Source organism: Myotis brandtii, unplaced genomic scaffold (assembly GCF_000412655.1).
Source record: "Myotis brandtii unplaced genomic scaffold, ASM41265v1 scaffold375, whole genome shotgun sequence".
NCBI lineage: Eukaryota > Metazoa > Chordata > Mammalia > Chiroptera > Vespertilionidae > Myotis > Myotis brandtii.
The window spans coordinates 420,833-435,676 of NW_005364412.1; the positions used below are offsets into that span (position 1 = coordinate 420,833).

The 14,844-nt window shown below is 37.7% G+C and overlaps 1 long non-coding RNA gene across 3 annotated transcripts in view; it reads right to left on the minus strand.

Moving 5' to 3' along the window:
• LOC102261003 overlaps positions 1-14,844 on the minus strand; it is a 934,325-nt gene that overhangs the window by 288,612 nt on the left and 630,869 nt on the right. The window lies entirely within an intron of this gene.

The following is a 14,844-nucleotide window of genomic DNA, read 5'->3' on the forward strand; positions in this document are numbered from 1 at the left end:
CATTATGCTAGTGAAATAAGCCAGGAAATGAAAGAAAAATACCACATGATCTCACTCATTTATGGATAATAAAGAACATTATAACCTAGTGAACTAAAAGATAGATACAGAGGCAGAGAATCATTGAAGAGACTGTCAAATTACAGCGGGAAGGCTGGGGAGTGTTGCGGGGGGGAGAGATCAACGAAGGACTTATATGCCTGCATATAAGCATAACCAATGGACACAAGACACTGGGGAGTGGGATAAGGGCATGTGCCGGCGGGTAGGGGAGTCCAAAGGAAGGTCAATGGGGGGAAAAAGGAGACATATGTACTACTATTTGTAATACTTTAAACAAGAAAATAAAATAAAATAAATTATTAATAAAAAATAAAATAAGTACACATTCTTAAGGCATCAGCCTGATCTAAAAGTTGGGTAGAATTACTGTTTCAAAAAACCACTCAACGCTATTTAGAGTCATTTGAAAAGAAATCGCTCTGGCTACTACAAGATACGGACGTGGGTAACACAGGGAGTCTATGAATGAAAAGTATATGAATGAAAAGGAAATGGAGGAGGCTGCAGGATCTCAGCTTTATACTTCCACAGACTTACCTTCCTACAGTGAGAACAAGTCACTGCACACGGATTTGCAGTGTGCTAAAACAAGCTAATATGCGCTTAATGAGACTTCCAGCTGACTACCTTTCAATTCATACTCACTGAATTTATTTAGAAGACCCTCTTCTGCCCTGACTGGTTTGGCTCAGTGGATAGAGCGTTGGCCTGCGGACTCAAGGGTTCCAGGTTCGATTCCAGTCAAGGGCATGTACCTTGGATGCGGGCACATTCCCAGTAGGGGGTGTGCAGGAGGCAGCTGATCCATGTTTCTCTCTCATTGATGTTTCTAACTTTCTATCCCTCTCCCTTCCTCTATGTAAAAAAATCAATAAAATATATTTTTATTAAAAAAGAAGACCCTCTTCTACTGCAAACTAATTCAGACACCCTCATCCTCTTTCCTTGAAGTCTCTGCAATAGCTACTTTGAACTTTTCTGGTACGATAGCAAATGACCCCATACAGTGGGCAGTCTATACAGACTGCAAAAGAAATACACAAAGGATATACATCAAATGGTGTGTTAAGCAGTGAGATAAAATTCTCTGATCATGAACCAAGGCTAGCTGATTGGTCTTCTTAGTGCAATAGGATTCCAGTTTTTCAAGTATGTGAAGTCTTCCTTTCAGAAAAACAAAATTAGTAATGAATAGAAATAAAGTTCAGAAGACATTGTTCTCATTTCTCCTTTGGGTGAATTATTCTCAGTCAGCTAAATCTTTCCTGACCCCCAAAGTTTCACCATACTCCCACCTAGCCATCTCCAAACCCCATAAGATAAAGTCAAAAGGAATGCTCTCCGGAAACTCAATATTCTTGAAGAGGAAATGAGCAATATGCATTTACTTCCAGAAAGAAGGAAATTGGTTCCCATTAATCAAATTTCAGCAAGAAAATGCATCTTTCTTTCACAGAGATATGAAAAGATAAATTTCCACAAAGCTTTTCTGTGTCAGGCTAAAAGGGTTATCGATGAGGTTATAAGGTTTACAATGTTAGAGTGGCAAAGAAATATGCCTTTGTAAGGAGGTGAGATCTTTTTGATGTTGTAAAGGGGCTTTTTCATTCCTCATCTTCCCATCTTCTTGAAAGATCAGCCACTTTAAGAACAGTTTGTGAATTCTTAAAGCACCTCAGAAGCAAACTAGCTTTTACTGTATTTTACATACAGTTATAATATTTAATGATTACAATACAGTGGCGGGATTTATAAAACTTCTTACCCTTGTTTTATAGATGAAGAAACAAAGGTTCAGTGAGGTTAGAAATTCTGAAAAGGTTCCCATAACTAATACTGGAGAGCACCACGAATTAAACCAGACCTCTCATTGCTTTTCTATACAATCTCCTCTCTGAAGATACCAATAATTTAAAGTAGAGTTTTTAAAGAATTTTCAATTGGATAAATGAATCTACAATATAAGGCTTTCTGTACTTAGTGGCCAGGAATTCTAAACCCGTCTATTTATGCCTAAATCAAAAAGCTATTAGGGCCAATAAAAGAATAATCCCCTCTAAAGACACATTTTGGCAAAGAAAAACGCAGTGCAATTTGCTAACGGCAAAAAATAGAAACACATGTAATCTCAAATTAACTGGCTTTGTTTTCTGCAGTTCTATGCAAATGCAAATATGCAAAAGAACAAATCCTTGAAAGAGAAAAAAAATGTGCATGTTGGCAACTGGTTGTCCTCATGTTTCTCTTAATTGCCGCGCGCTTTCCCTGCTGGAACTCTTCAGACTGCTCAGATTCCTGGCAGTCGCTCTCATTAAATCTCATCTCAAATGATATATTTGTGGAGACCACGGTGCTCAATCAGACATTCTGGCTCACACACTAGGCTGCTGAGCTGACATTCAGTGCCCAGAACCTCTGTGGCTGAGCCAAGCAAGCCACCTCCTGGGTGGTTCCCTGCCCAATTTGTGGTATTTCTGCCAACGAGTTTTCTAGATGGCAAGAACCCACCCCTTAACCTTAGTGTATAAGCGAACCATGGAGGCACACAAAGGTCTAAGCAGGTATGGATGCTGTGACACTACCACAGGTGAGCACAGGCGCTGGTGAGCAGAACTGGTGTCTGCCCAGGAATGCTTGCAAGGCTGTTCCCAACTTCTTTTCAGGCACTTACCCCATGGTAGCTATCACAGTCATGCTGCAGAAGACTGGGGAGAAAAAGTAAGATAGTAAAATAATTCTCTTCTGTTGGTTTAATATCACACAGGGCAACGGTCTTGCGCTGCAGAGAAAATACAACTACATCACTGAAGCATTTGGCTCTTTGAAAAAGTAATCACTGTAGGCAGTCTCCCAAGATTAGAGCCATCCATGAAATTTACAGGAAAGTCTAAATCTGCAAAATAGATGAAGAGATGTAGAGAGGAGATAGTTCTTGATAAACTCATTTAGCTTTCTTAAAATATATGATCCATTTTATACATGATACCTCTCTGCGTTTTGGCAACACAAGACTATAGTTACCAAATGCTAACTGGGTTCCTATCTTCTCACCCATCTCTGGTTTACCATTCACACCACGAATAAAGGAATCTACTAAAAGTGCTACATATTTTGTCTGCATCAATACCCTGCTTTAAAACATGCATGCCTCTCCTGCTCTACCGCTGCTATCACATAAAATGCACATATAGATTCTTTAACCCAACCACTAATGTTCTAATGCACTTTTCTTCCCTCCCTTCCTAACATAAGTCTTACATTCCCACTAATAAACTTGCACTGTCTAATATAGTTGCCACTAGCCACGTACGGCTACGTGAAACTAAATTTAAATTAGATAAAATGAAAAATTCAGTTCCTTTGCTGCACTAGCTGCATTTCAAGTCCTCAGTGGCCACTTGTATCTGATGGGTACTGTACTGGACAGAGCCGACTGCCCATCGATGCGGAGAGTCCTACTGCATAGCACCACCATATGCTTTCCTCTCGATCCCAGTATACAAGTCTGCCTGCAAGTCCTGGAATAGCCATGCCCTCCTATTGGAAATGCTGCCTTTCTGTTCACCCTTCCACATTTACATATGGACTTTCATACACCTCCAAGTGCAGATTACATTTCACATTTTCTATCTCCCCACCCTTATATATTCCAATCAGAAATGAGCTCCCTCTTTCAAACTCTTTAGAACTTTGTTTATAAAATTCATATGATAATTCCAAGATTGCTGCTTTATAGAAATCTAGGTAAAATAATTATTTTCTTACTAATTTGGAGAGAGAGAAAAGGAAAATAAGAAGAGGAAGAGGAGGAGTGGTGGAGCTGAGGAGGGGAGTGGGGGGGCGGTAGGAAGTGAAGCTGTTTAGCTTTGTTTTTTCCCCAGACAACTTGTGGATTTTAGCCACTCAAATATATATATATCAACATACAATTCATATTTTAAATATATTTTTTTCATATTATAAAAAAACATGTTTTCTACCTTTTTTTATTTATAAGGAGAAAACTCAGAACTAACAGTTAAACTACATAGCCAGCAGTATGGCACCAACCCATCAGAACGGAACTGGCCTTAGTGGCCCTGCTCCTTACTTCCCGAATCTGGGAAGAGCCAAGGAGTTCTACAAAGAACTGGGTCAACCAGGGAAATACTGGGGGAGTACTTTAGGGACGTAAGACTGTAGTTACTTATTCTTCCGGGATGGCAGTGTTTCAATATTTTATCAGTGAGCATGGCTATCCCCGTGCTTACTGGAGAGCGATCCTGATGTAATTGCCCCAAGTCACACAGGTAGTAGAATTTGTCATAAACTAAAATTAATACAACTTTTCAGGAACATATGTACTATGTCACATGAGACACTCACCTTTTGGGACATTGACACTAAAGCTTTCAACTACTAAATCATTGTGCGATCCTTATGCCATTGGGGTAATGTCACAGGCATTTGTGTGCAGATTTGAACATTCCAGAAAACTGCTCCCTCCAATGTTGTATTTGGGGTAATTGATGCTTTAGGCTTAAAAATCTTAATAAGGTGACACTTTTATTTTCAGAAGTGCCTGAAGGGATGCAATTCTGAAAAAAAATTACATTCCAACCTGGCTGATTGGTTAATAAAATGAAAGTAGTTTGTTACAAATAAACAAGTAAAGGCTATAGCACGCCTTGCACTGCCTTTAACATAAATGGATAAACCACTTCATTTCTCTCAATAAAACATCTTGCATCTAAAATAAATGTTTTCTGCTTCATGTAAAAAAGTTGTTAGCTAATGACTTATTGTAATTAGCCAACCATAGCTGTACAAAAGCAATAGTTGATATGATATAATTTGGGGCCCTATTCCTACTTTAAATAATGTTCAGTTTATAAGTAAATCCATTACTTCTTTATTTGATCCTTCTTTATAAATGACATAAAGGAACTCCACAAATAAAACAATAAACATAACTGATTTGTAAAGTTGTCTATATTCCAGTAGTCATTTTATATTCAATATTCTTTTCCATTTAAAAACAGAGCTATTAGAAACATGAGAGGTCTCTGGGATCTGGGCTTTTCTTTAAAATTCTCTGCTCACCCAGTTCTTCCTCTGAATCTTCTATTTTATAGTCAATTTGAACAAGTAAAGCTGATTCCCCACCTCACAAAATAAATGAATCAGAAAAGCACAAGAGAGTGGGGGACTCCTACAGATCAGCCAGTAAAAATGGGTAGCAGGAGCAGTTAAACTTCTAGTGATAGAGAAGATTGAGTAAAAAGAGAACCTAGTAAGCAGAGAAAAGAAATACTTTTTTAAAAAGACAGCAGAGACAATTTAGTGTAGGAACAAAGAGTCATAAATATTTTGATAGTTCTATGGGGATCATTGACTTATAGTACAACATAAAGATCGATATAAAATCTTAATTAACTTTATTGTCACCTACCATTTCTTAAAACTGGACAAAGAGGATATGGCCTATGTAATTTCCACCACATCACAGCTATTATGGGACTTTATTTATTTAAGATACTAACATTTCTTTGTCTCGAAATGTTTTAAAGACATTGGCATTGCAACCTGAATATGATGTGGAGCTACGGTATGAGACATCTAACATTTCTTGAACTATGTGGTGAAGAAGGCAAAATGTGCTCAGGAACAAAGATGAAAAAAATTAAAGAAAATGTTCTTGTATCAGTGGTTATGCAGATAGGGAAAGAACCTACTTTGGTATCTTCAATTTTCCCTCCGAATGTTGACTTTCTTAGTGTTTCAAGTTTTATCAGCAGCAGGTGTCTTAGTCCATTTAAGCTACTATCACAAAAATACCACTGACCGTGGCTTAAGCAACAAACATGTATGTCTCGCAGTTTTGGAGACTTGCAAGCCTAAGATCCAATTGATGGCAGATCCATTCACTGGTGAGGGCAGGCTTCCTGTTTCACAGAGTCTTCCCACAGTGGCCGCACATGGTGGAATGGACAAGGACGCTCTCTGGGGTCTCTTGCTTAAGGGACCTAATCCCATTCTAAAGGCCCCACCTCCATATACCAGAAGAGCAGGGTTACGTTTCAACTGTTTTCCACAGTGGCTGCACCAATCTAGACTGCCATCAACAGTGCACAGGTTTTCCTTTTCTACAAATACTCACCAACACTTATTTCTTGTCTTTCTGAAAATAGCCATTCAAACAGATAAGAGGTGACGGCTTATTGTAGTTTTGATTCGCATTTTCCTGATGATTAGTAATATTGAGCATCTTTTCATATACCTGTTGGCCATGTTTATGTCTTCTTTGAAAAAAAAACTTCTATTTAGATGTTGTGGTTTCACACCTTACATTAGTCTTTAATCCATTTCGAATTTATTTTTGGGTATGAAATAACAATCTAGTTTTTCACTTTAGAATGTGGCTGTCTAGTTTTAAAGATATTATCCTTTCTCCACTGTATACTCTCGGCTCTTTTGTTGTACACTAATTGACCATATATACCCTTGGATTTATCTCTGCACTCTATTCTGTTCTGTTGATCTATGCCTAACCCATGGGCACAGACAAAAGGGTGGTGAAGGCCAGGGGCAGGTGGTGAGGGGTGGTCTAGAAGGTGTCAATGGTGGAAAAAGGGGGGACATATGTAATACTTTCAACAATAAAGATTTAAAACACACACACACACGCCATTTTAATGCCTTTAGTATCTAAACCCCCTTGGCCATGACTCAAGACAGAATCATTGCATTTAATCTTGTTCTGATACTCCACAGCTCTCATAACCTAAAAGGATATTCCATAGCAAGTTTTTCGGTATTTGCTGGCAAAAGGGTTGACTAACTGAATGGCACATGAAAAGCTGAACAATATAATTAAACTTAATAAAATTAAGGCAACTTAGAACAATGCAGATTATTGATGTATAAATAAATTTCCTTTAGTTTTGCTATTTTTTTTATCTACAAAATACAAGTTTTACATGTGTGTACAAGTTCTAGCCCATCTTGGCACCTTTCAATTAAAATGCACAAACAGCATCCTCACACCAAGAGGCCAGAATCCACTAAGAAAAATTTATAGTTTTTATAAATTTATAGTTTTGCTACCTCAAAAATTTCTAATTAAACAAAATTTCCTGAATTTTACAAAAAATATGCCAATACTCATGTCAATATGCACTGCAGGAACATCGCTATTCCCCTGAACACTATAGTGTAAAATTCAATAGGCCCTACACATTTAAAACTTTTTGTCACATTATTGTTTTCTGCTAGAAGCTAACATGATGGATAAGCTTATTTCATAACTGGAAATAATCATAGCAGAGGTATATTTTTGGATATTTTACAATTTGTTTTTCTCTAGAATAATAAGCAATCCCTACCTATATTCTGGGAGTCAGAAAACAGATAAATCACTTACTTGAAAAGTGAAGTATGAAAATAAAGAATAGACTGCAAATCTTTATAAATATCCACTTTTGATGTTAAAATATTGCATCAACAATCACAATTTTTCATGAATAGAACAAAACAAGAAGTACGCATTATAAAATGGTAAAATAAAATATGAAGATTCATTTTAGAAGAAAAATGGTCAGCTATTTCCCCCACATTGCTAATTTTTAAAATCACTATTAACATAAAAATTAAAATGATTATCTTTACCGACTAATAGCCCCCTTGAGCCCTGGCCAGTGTGGTTCAGCAGTTAGAGTATTGCCCTACACACCAAAGGGTCTTGGGTTCAATTTCTGGTCAAGGAAATGTACCTGATTTGCAGGTTTGATCCCTAGCCCCATTCTGGGTGTGTATGGGAGGCAACCAATGGATGTGTCTCTTTTGCTGTTTCTTTCTCTCTCCTCTGTCTCTCTCCCCTTCCCTCCCTCCTTTCCACTCTGTCTGAAAAAGGAATGGAAAAATATCCTGGGGTGAAGATTAACAAACAAATTGCCCCCTTGACTAACTGATAGATACAAAATAAAAATCTGATCTTTATATGAAAATCATAGACAGTTAGAATGGAATGTAGTTTTCACTACATATTAAGGTGTGGTCACAAAATAAATATATGCTTGAGAGAGAAGTGAGAGAGAGAGACAGAGAGCTAGAGAGACAGAATGAGAGAAAGAGAGAGAGAAAGAGAGAGAGAGAGAGAAAAGAGAGAGAGAGAGAGAGAGAGAGAGAGAGAGAGAGAAACCAAGGCTCACTATGGGTGTGCCTTAAATGACAGATCTCCCCCCAGCAATTACATGCTAAATTTAAACTGTACAATAATTGAATTCCAATAACAACCTTAGGTCTGAGGAAGGTACATAGTTTTCTTCAGATTCGAAATGGAATTTGTGATTTACCGAAATTGCTAGAAAGCACTTTACATTTCAGCCTTTTGTTTCTTTCTATACATCGGAAGTTATAATAGAGTGTGTAATTACCTCTCTGGGCCTGCACCTTGCAGGCTCAGATCCAATGTTGGCTGTGGAAGTGATGCTGGTTTGTGTTCAATAGTAGCTGCTGCTTGTGGAGTTGAATTCCTAGGTATTAGATCAATCAAGCCCAAGCTGCTGGTGCAACGGGAAACTGTGAGAGTACACTTTCTTGGGAGATCACCATGAAGAAAACCCAATTTTGTATCCATTATTTTAAAAATATATTCAGGTGAGTATTCCAGAGCTATTAGAGCTATTAGCTATAAAACTTCCTGGAACTATGTTGAGATTTTAAAAGATAGTGACATAAATTCTCAAAACATTTCCAAATAAAGGTCTGGAATAGGCCAGAACTAGTTGACTAGTTGTCATATCACTTGAATTCAAATTCTAGCTCTATTTCTACCTTCTTGAGGGACTTAAGACAATTTGCTTAACAACTTGGACTTCTCAACATCACCACACACACACATACACACACACACACTCACACACACACACACACAAATGTTAATAAAGTGAAGTGATGGATGTGCTAACCTTATTTTGGTATTCTGTTCACCATATATACGTGTATCAACTCATCATATTGGATATCTTAAATTTACATGACATATCTCTACTATAGCTCAGTAAGTTGCAAAAAATGAAATAAAATTGAGGCATGAAGCCTTTTAAAATAATATTTCAAGACAATGTAATGTAGCAGAGTCAAGATAAGAAGTTGGGACCCATGAAATTTTCAATTTTTGTGGACTGTTGTACAATATTTTCATGATTAAATCTTGCACACAGATAAAGAGCATTTAAAAAAAATCAAGATAAAATAGATACAATATTCATTCATCCCTCAAAGTGAAACAGATCCAATAAAGACCAAGTAACACAAGGCAATATGGAGACAATAGTGGTCAAGTTTCTCTTCTGAGGATTTTAGTATCTACTTGGGAGACAAACTTGGGAATCGATTTTTGCCCAGCTGCTGTGGGAACACAAAGAAATGGAAGAGAGGCCGTAACTGGTTTGGCTCAGTGGATAGAGCGTTGGCCTGCAGACTCAGGGGTCCCTGGTTCGATTCCTGTCAAGGGCATGTACCTTGGTTGTGGGCACATCCCCAGTAGGGGGTGTGCAGGAGGCAGCTGATCCATGTTTCTCTCTCATCGATGTTTCTAACTCTCTATCTCTCTTCCTTCCTCTCTGTAAAAAAATCAATAAAATATATTTTAAACAAAAGAAATGGAAGAGAGAACCTGATGAAGGCTTTTCAGAGAAGGTGACAGCCTATGGAAGAAACAGGCAATTTGGGTAATTCACAAACTCCATTCAGAATCTGAAGAGGGGGGAAGGAATTCCAGGTAGTGGAAATAGTAGGCAAATGGCCAGGAAGGTACCTCAGGGCCTGCCCTACATTCAGGAGGTGGTACAACCTTTGATGTGCTTGGGTTGGAAAAATAATGGAAAGTAATGGTGTGAGGTGGGGCTTCCAAAGGCAATCTGCATACGATTGAAAAGCACTTTGTTCCCAGGCTATGAACCACCTCCTAAAAGAAGTGTCAGAAGCATGGAGGTGAATTCTCAAATGGCTCCGGGTTGGTGCACACAGTAAAAGGAGAAAAAAAAGGGCAGCAAATTCAGAATCTGCTTGCTTGAGTATCTGAGAAGATCTCATTCATTCCGTTGTCTGGTTTAGGAATTGGATTAAAGTTATCCAAAAAAATGTTTGCCTGTAAGCGATTCTTTAATCATATTCTGTATAAGAATATGATTATTATACAGGGGCTTTATAGTTAGAGGTTAAACATGACTGTGATAGTATTATATGTTTATACTGTCTGTTTCTGTTTAGTTTGCGCGGTGTAATTATTGATCAGAAGTAAGACTTCCCTTACAAAGCCCAGTTTATAACATGGCAGTATTCGTGACTAGGAGAAACAATTTCCTTGCTTTTAAACGAGTGCATGTTCCTACTGAAAAAGAAACCATTTTAACTTAAATTAGGAGAATGTCCTTCTGTTTTCGGACATTAGAGTTATAAATTCTGTTAAAACCAACTGCTCCGCTCTAAGTATAAAGATCAATCTTTGTCTTCCTTAGGTTCTTGGTGAATGCTAATTAACATTCCTCAGGATAACCTTAAGTGTAACTTGCTAGTCCTCCGTGAAGGTCAACATGCTATTTCAGGAAAAATATGAGCAAATCCATAGTTCATTTAAATGCAAGTATAGCCTCTTTTTAAAAAGTGAAGATAATAGTTAAGGCTTGGAAATTAAGGGATTGTTTGTTTACCAGCTATGACACTTCATCTACATAATTTTATCTAAGAATGATTCGCATAAATGTAGAGTAGAAAGAAGGGATTTAAGATAAGGTGGAACAAAAATAGTGGAATTAATTTTATTAAGATGCATTCATTAGTAAATTGATCTTTCAATAATAAAAGGGTATCAATATCTCCTGTTTTTCTCCAAAGGGTAGCAATATATCCACAATATTTAAGGGCTTAGATTTAACCAGACTATCCATCCTTTATGAATCCGCCACATTAGACATTAGGTCAAGAGCCTTGGACAAGGTGAGAATCCTGAGAATTAGCATCATCTATTTTGATGTTTCTTTTTTCTAATTCCTGGCCTCCACCTGATACCTGATACTTTCATCATTGGCCTTGCTCCCTTAACCACTAATATATATTTCACTGGAATGGCTTAAGAAGATGCATTTCTGAAGGAAGAGTAATGATGTAAAACTATACCCATTTTGTTAGTATTGATTAAACCATTTTGGCCCTTCATCCCTGACCAACACTTTGGTGCTAGTTGTCTACTATACCAAACTGTGAACCTATGAAAGGAAATTTGTGAGGACAAGTAATAAATAACTTTTACAAGCTATATCTGGGAGATACGGTGGGGAACAAAGTTTAGAAAGAGTCTAAATATTTTTAACAATTGTATTATTTTGCACAAAATATTAGATGATTTTGCCCAAGTCATTAGGCTAATACAGTTCAATAAATTAAGAAATCACAAAAAAACACAAAAGCCATCAAAGTGAGAGGTGATATATATAAAATATACATCAAGAACATTAGTGGACCCAGTTCTCTATTGTTGACCATCATCTAGTCCCAAATCAGATTTCATTGAACTCTGTTTGGCTTCCTAATATGCTTTTTCTATAAATAAGGATGAATTACTTTGGAGGAGGAAAAGAGCCTGGTATGGCAGGAGAGAAAGGATCAGCAAATACCAAGCATATTTCTATCTAGACATTACTAGGTCTTTTTAGCCACAGAGGGGAAGTGCCAAAGCACATTATAAATGTGATCATGCATCACCCCAAAGTCACTTCCATGAAACTGGGTAGGCTTTTAACACCACTCACATTCACATGGGGTTGAGAGAGTTGGTCTTGGCTTTTATAGGATAGAGGGACCTGTGAAAATAGACAGCCTAATTGCATAGTAAAAGAAGCAGCACAGAATGTGAGCATGCCTTTGAGCACAGAAACATTCATCAGAACGTATTTCTTCGTTTTTATGAACCTAGTAACTAGGGAGAGGAATTCTGGAGTGAACAGAGCACTGAATACCAGTACAGAATTCAAGGCTCCAAAATACGTTAGGACAGTGAACGGTTAAATCCCAAACATTTGCTCATTACTTTAGCTTGACCACGTGAGGAACAATCACTGTCTGTATATTTATCCTCCAAATAACAAATAAACAATAAAGCTATGAAGTTAGGCCTCGATACAATGTTAACAAAGTCTTAAAAGTTACTTCATTAATGTCCACATTTAAAAATAAATTTATGTGATTCTCTTAAACGAGTTTCCATTGACCAACATGACCTCCCCATGACCCCTGCCCCTCCCACCCCTTCACACACACATACTGAATAGACACCCTACAAATTGGAGATCTCTATAGGAGAACCATGCTGGTAAGTCTATTTTAGCTCTCAACCACTTGCTGCTTTTGGTATAAAAATTGTTGCTACCATGGGAAAAAAAGTGACACATTAACTGCAGAAATAAAACGTTGTATGGTTATGCTGTCTGCTAACTCTATGGACATGCACAGCACGTTTAAGGTCAAGAATGCCCAGCACTTTGGCAAGCAGTCCTTTATTGGAGAATACAAGAAAATACATCTTATTATATTTTGGTGAACAACAATCAGCAGGCTTTGGGCAGCAAGAAAGAAAAACAATTTGGGATTTTGAGAAACAAACTGAGCTGTGACTTACTGGGACACTCCAAATACTGGTCTTTTTCACTCAGCAGTTGTGTGTAAAGATTGTCCTGGAGTGACACTTTAACCTTTTCTAAAGTAAACATTATTTTCCCTTTAAACAAAATAGATTCCTGCTGCCCCTTAGACACTCTAAAGAGATGAATACACTGACCCAGTCGCTGGATAGGCAGAGAGAAAGAATAGCAACATACCCCATGTTCTTAGAAACTGGAAGAAGGTGGCACCTTGTAACAGGAAAGGTGGTAAAAAGGAGAATTTGAGCAGCTGGTATTTGTTGATAAGTTCTTGTAATGAATTTTAGTTATTTTTCTACTTTGAGCCCATTCACCCAAAGGACATATTATAGAAGTTTCTTACAGTGAGGAAATATTCTGTGTTGTGTATGCATGTGTGTTGGTGTATATTGACCAAGGATTACATCTCTTACCACAGAATCTCATATGGAAGTCAAATCCACTTCCTAAAGGTAAAACAATTGGCAAGAAAACCTGAATACTTGTTAGTGCAAAGTATCTGACAACACTAGCTTTACCTTTTTTGTAGGTATGTACAGAAACGATTAAAGATCAAATCATTCACACTGTAAAAAGCAACATCCAAAGCCTAAACCCAAAATTCATGTAAATTCATAGTAAATAAAATAATATATACATACATTGAAAGCTACATACAGATGGACCTCTAAGTAAAATTTATCTATGATCACTCTAATATATGTCAATGATTACTTATGCTGAGTCTTATACTAATGCATTATATGTTTAAAACATTCTTGTAAATAGATGCTAATTATGGTGAAAACACACAGACATGGACAAACACACAAATATTAAAAATACATCTACTCTGACAACTGATACACAATGGTTCCCTGTAACTTCAAGTGCAGTTTCCTTCTGGTGATAACACTTTACAACTATACACATGTTTAATGTGACTTCTAAAAATTAGTTTTCGTAAAGCATTTTTGTTATTTTGTGCCCATGATAATCCATTTTTATTTCTATGTTTTTCCTTTTAAAAAGCACTCTTATAAGCATGTTATAGTCACTGTGTTACTTTTCACTACTTTCTTCTAATTTTACTTTATAATCTTTCAGTTACACAATTATAAGTACACAATCATTAGTTTCACATTAGTTCTATTACTTGGGTTGCCAGACCTCCTGTACAAAGATAACATGTTCTATCCTATATATTGAAAGGCTAATATGCAAATCGACCAAAGGGCAGAACGATTGGTCGCTATGACATACACTGACCACCAGGGGGCAGACGCTCAATGCAGGAGCTGCCCCCAGGTGGTCAATGCACTCCCACAGGGGGAGCACTGCTCAGCCAGAAGCCAGGCTCATGGCTGGTGAGTACAGCGGTGGTGGCAGGAGCCTCTCCCACCTCCACTGCAACGCTAAGGATGTCCGACTGATGGCTTAGGCCCACTTCGTGGAGCAGGCCTAAGCCATTAGTCAGACATTCTCCAAGGGCTCCTGGACTGTGAGAGGGTACAGGCCAGGCCGAGGGACTCACCCCACCCCGGTGCACGAATTTTGCGCACTGCGCCTCTAGTTTTAAAATATTTTGTCTTGTACCTCTTTAGGGAGTTTGTTATGCAAATATAAATAAGTTATTTAAAAATATTTTTGGAGATGCAGAAATGACTTAACTGACAACACTAGGTAAAACTCATACCTCCTTTGGTTTGACTGAGAAAAGACAAAAAGAGAAGCTAACATGTTAAAAAAATATGTATTTTTCTTATTCAAAAAAGAACAAAATACTGTTGTTTGCATAAACTTCCAAGTCAGAGATAAGTTCTGATCAGCTCACATGCTGTGAAATTCAGCCAACCAGGATAGCCTCATTCCAGTTGTCATGCTTCTGAGAGTCAGCCATCAATAGGAGCTTTACTCCAGTGAGCACCCTCACAGAGCTACATTCCTCCAACCCCTAAACATTCCAGCTTCTGAAAGTCCTCCAACCCCTGAGCGCCAGGTTTTCCAAATCTACACTAATAAAAGAGAAACATGGTAATTAGCATACGACTGCTACCCTTCCCATTGGCTAATCAGCACATCCTTATGCAAATTAACTGTCAGCCAAGATGGAGGCCGGCAG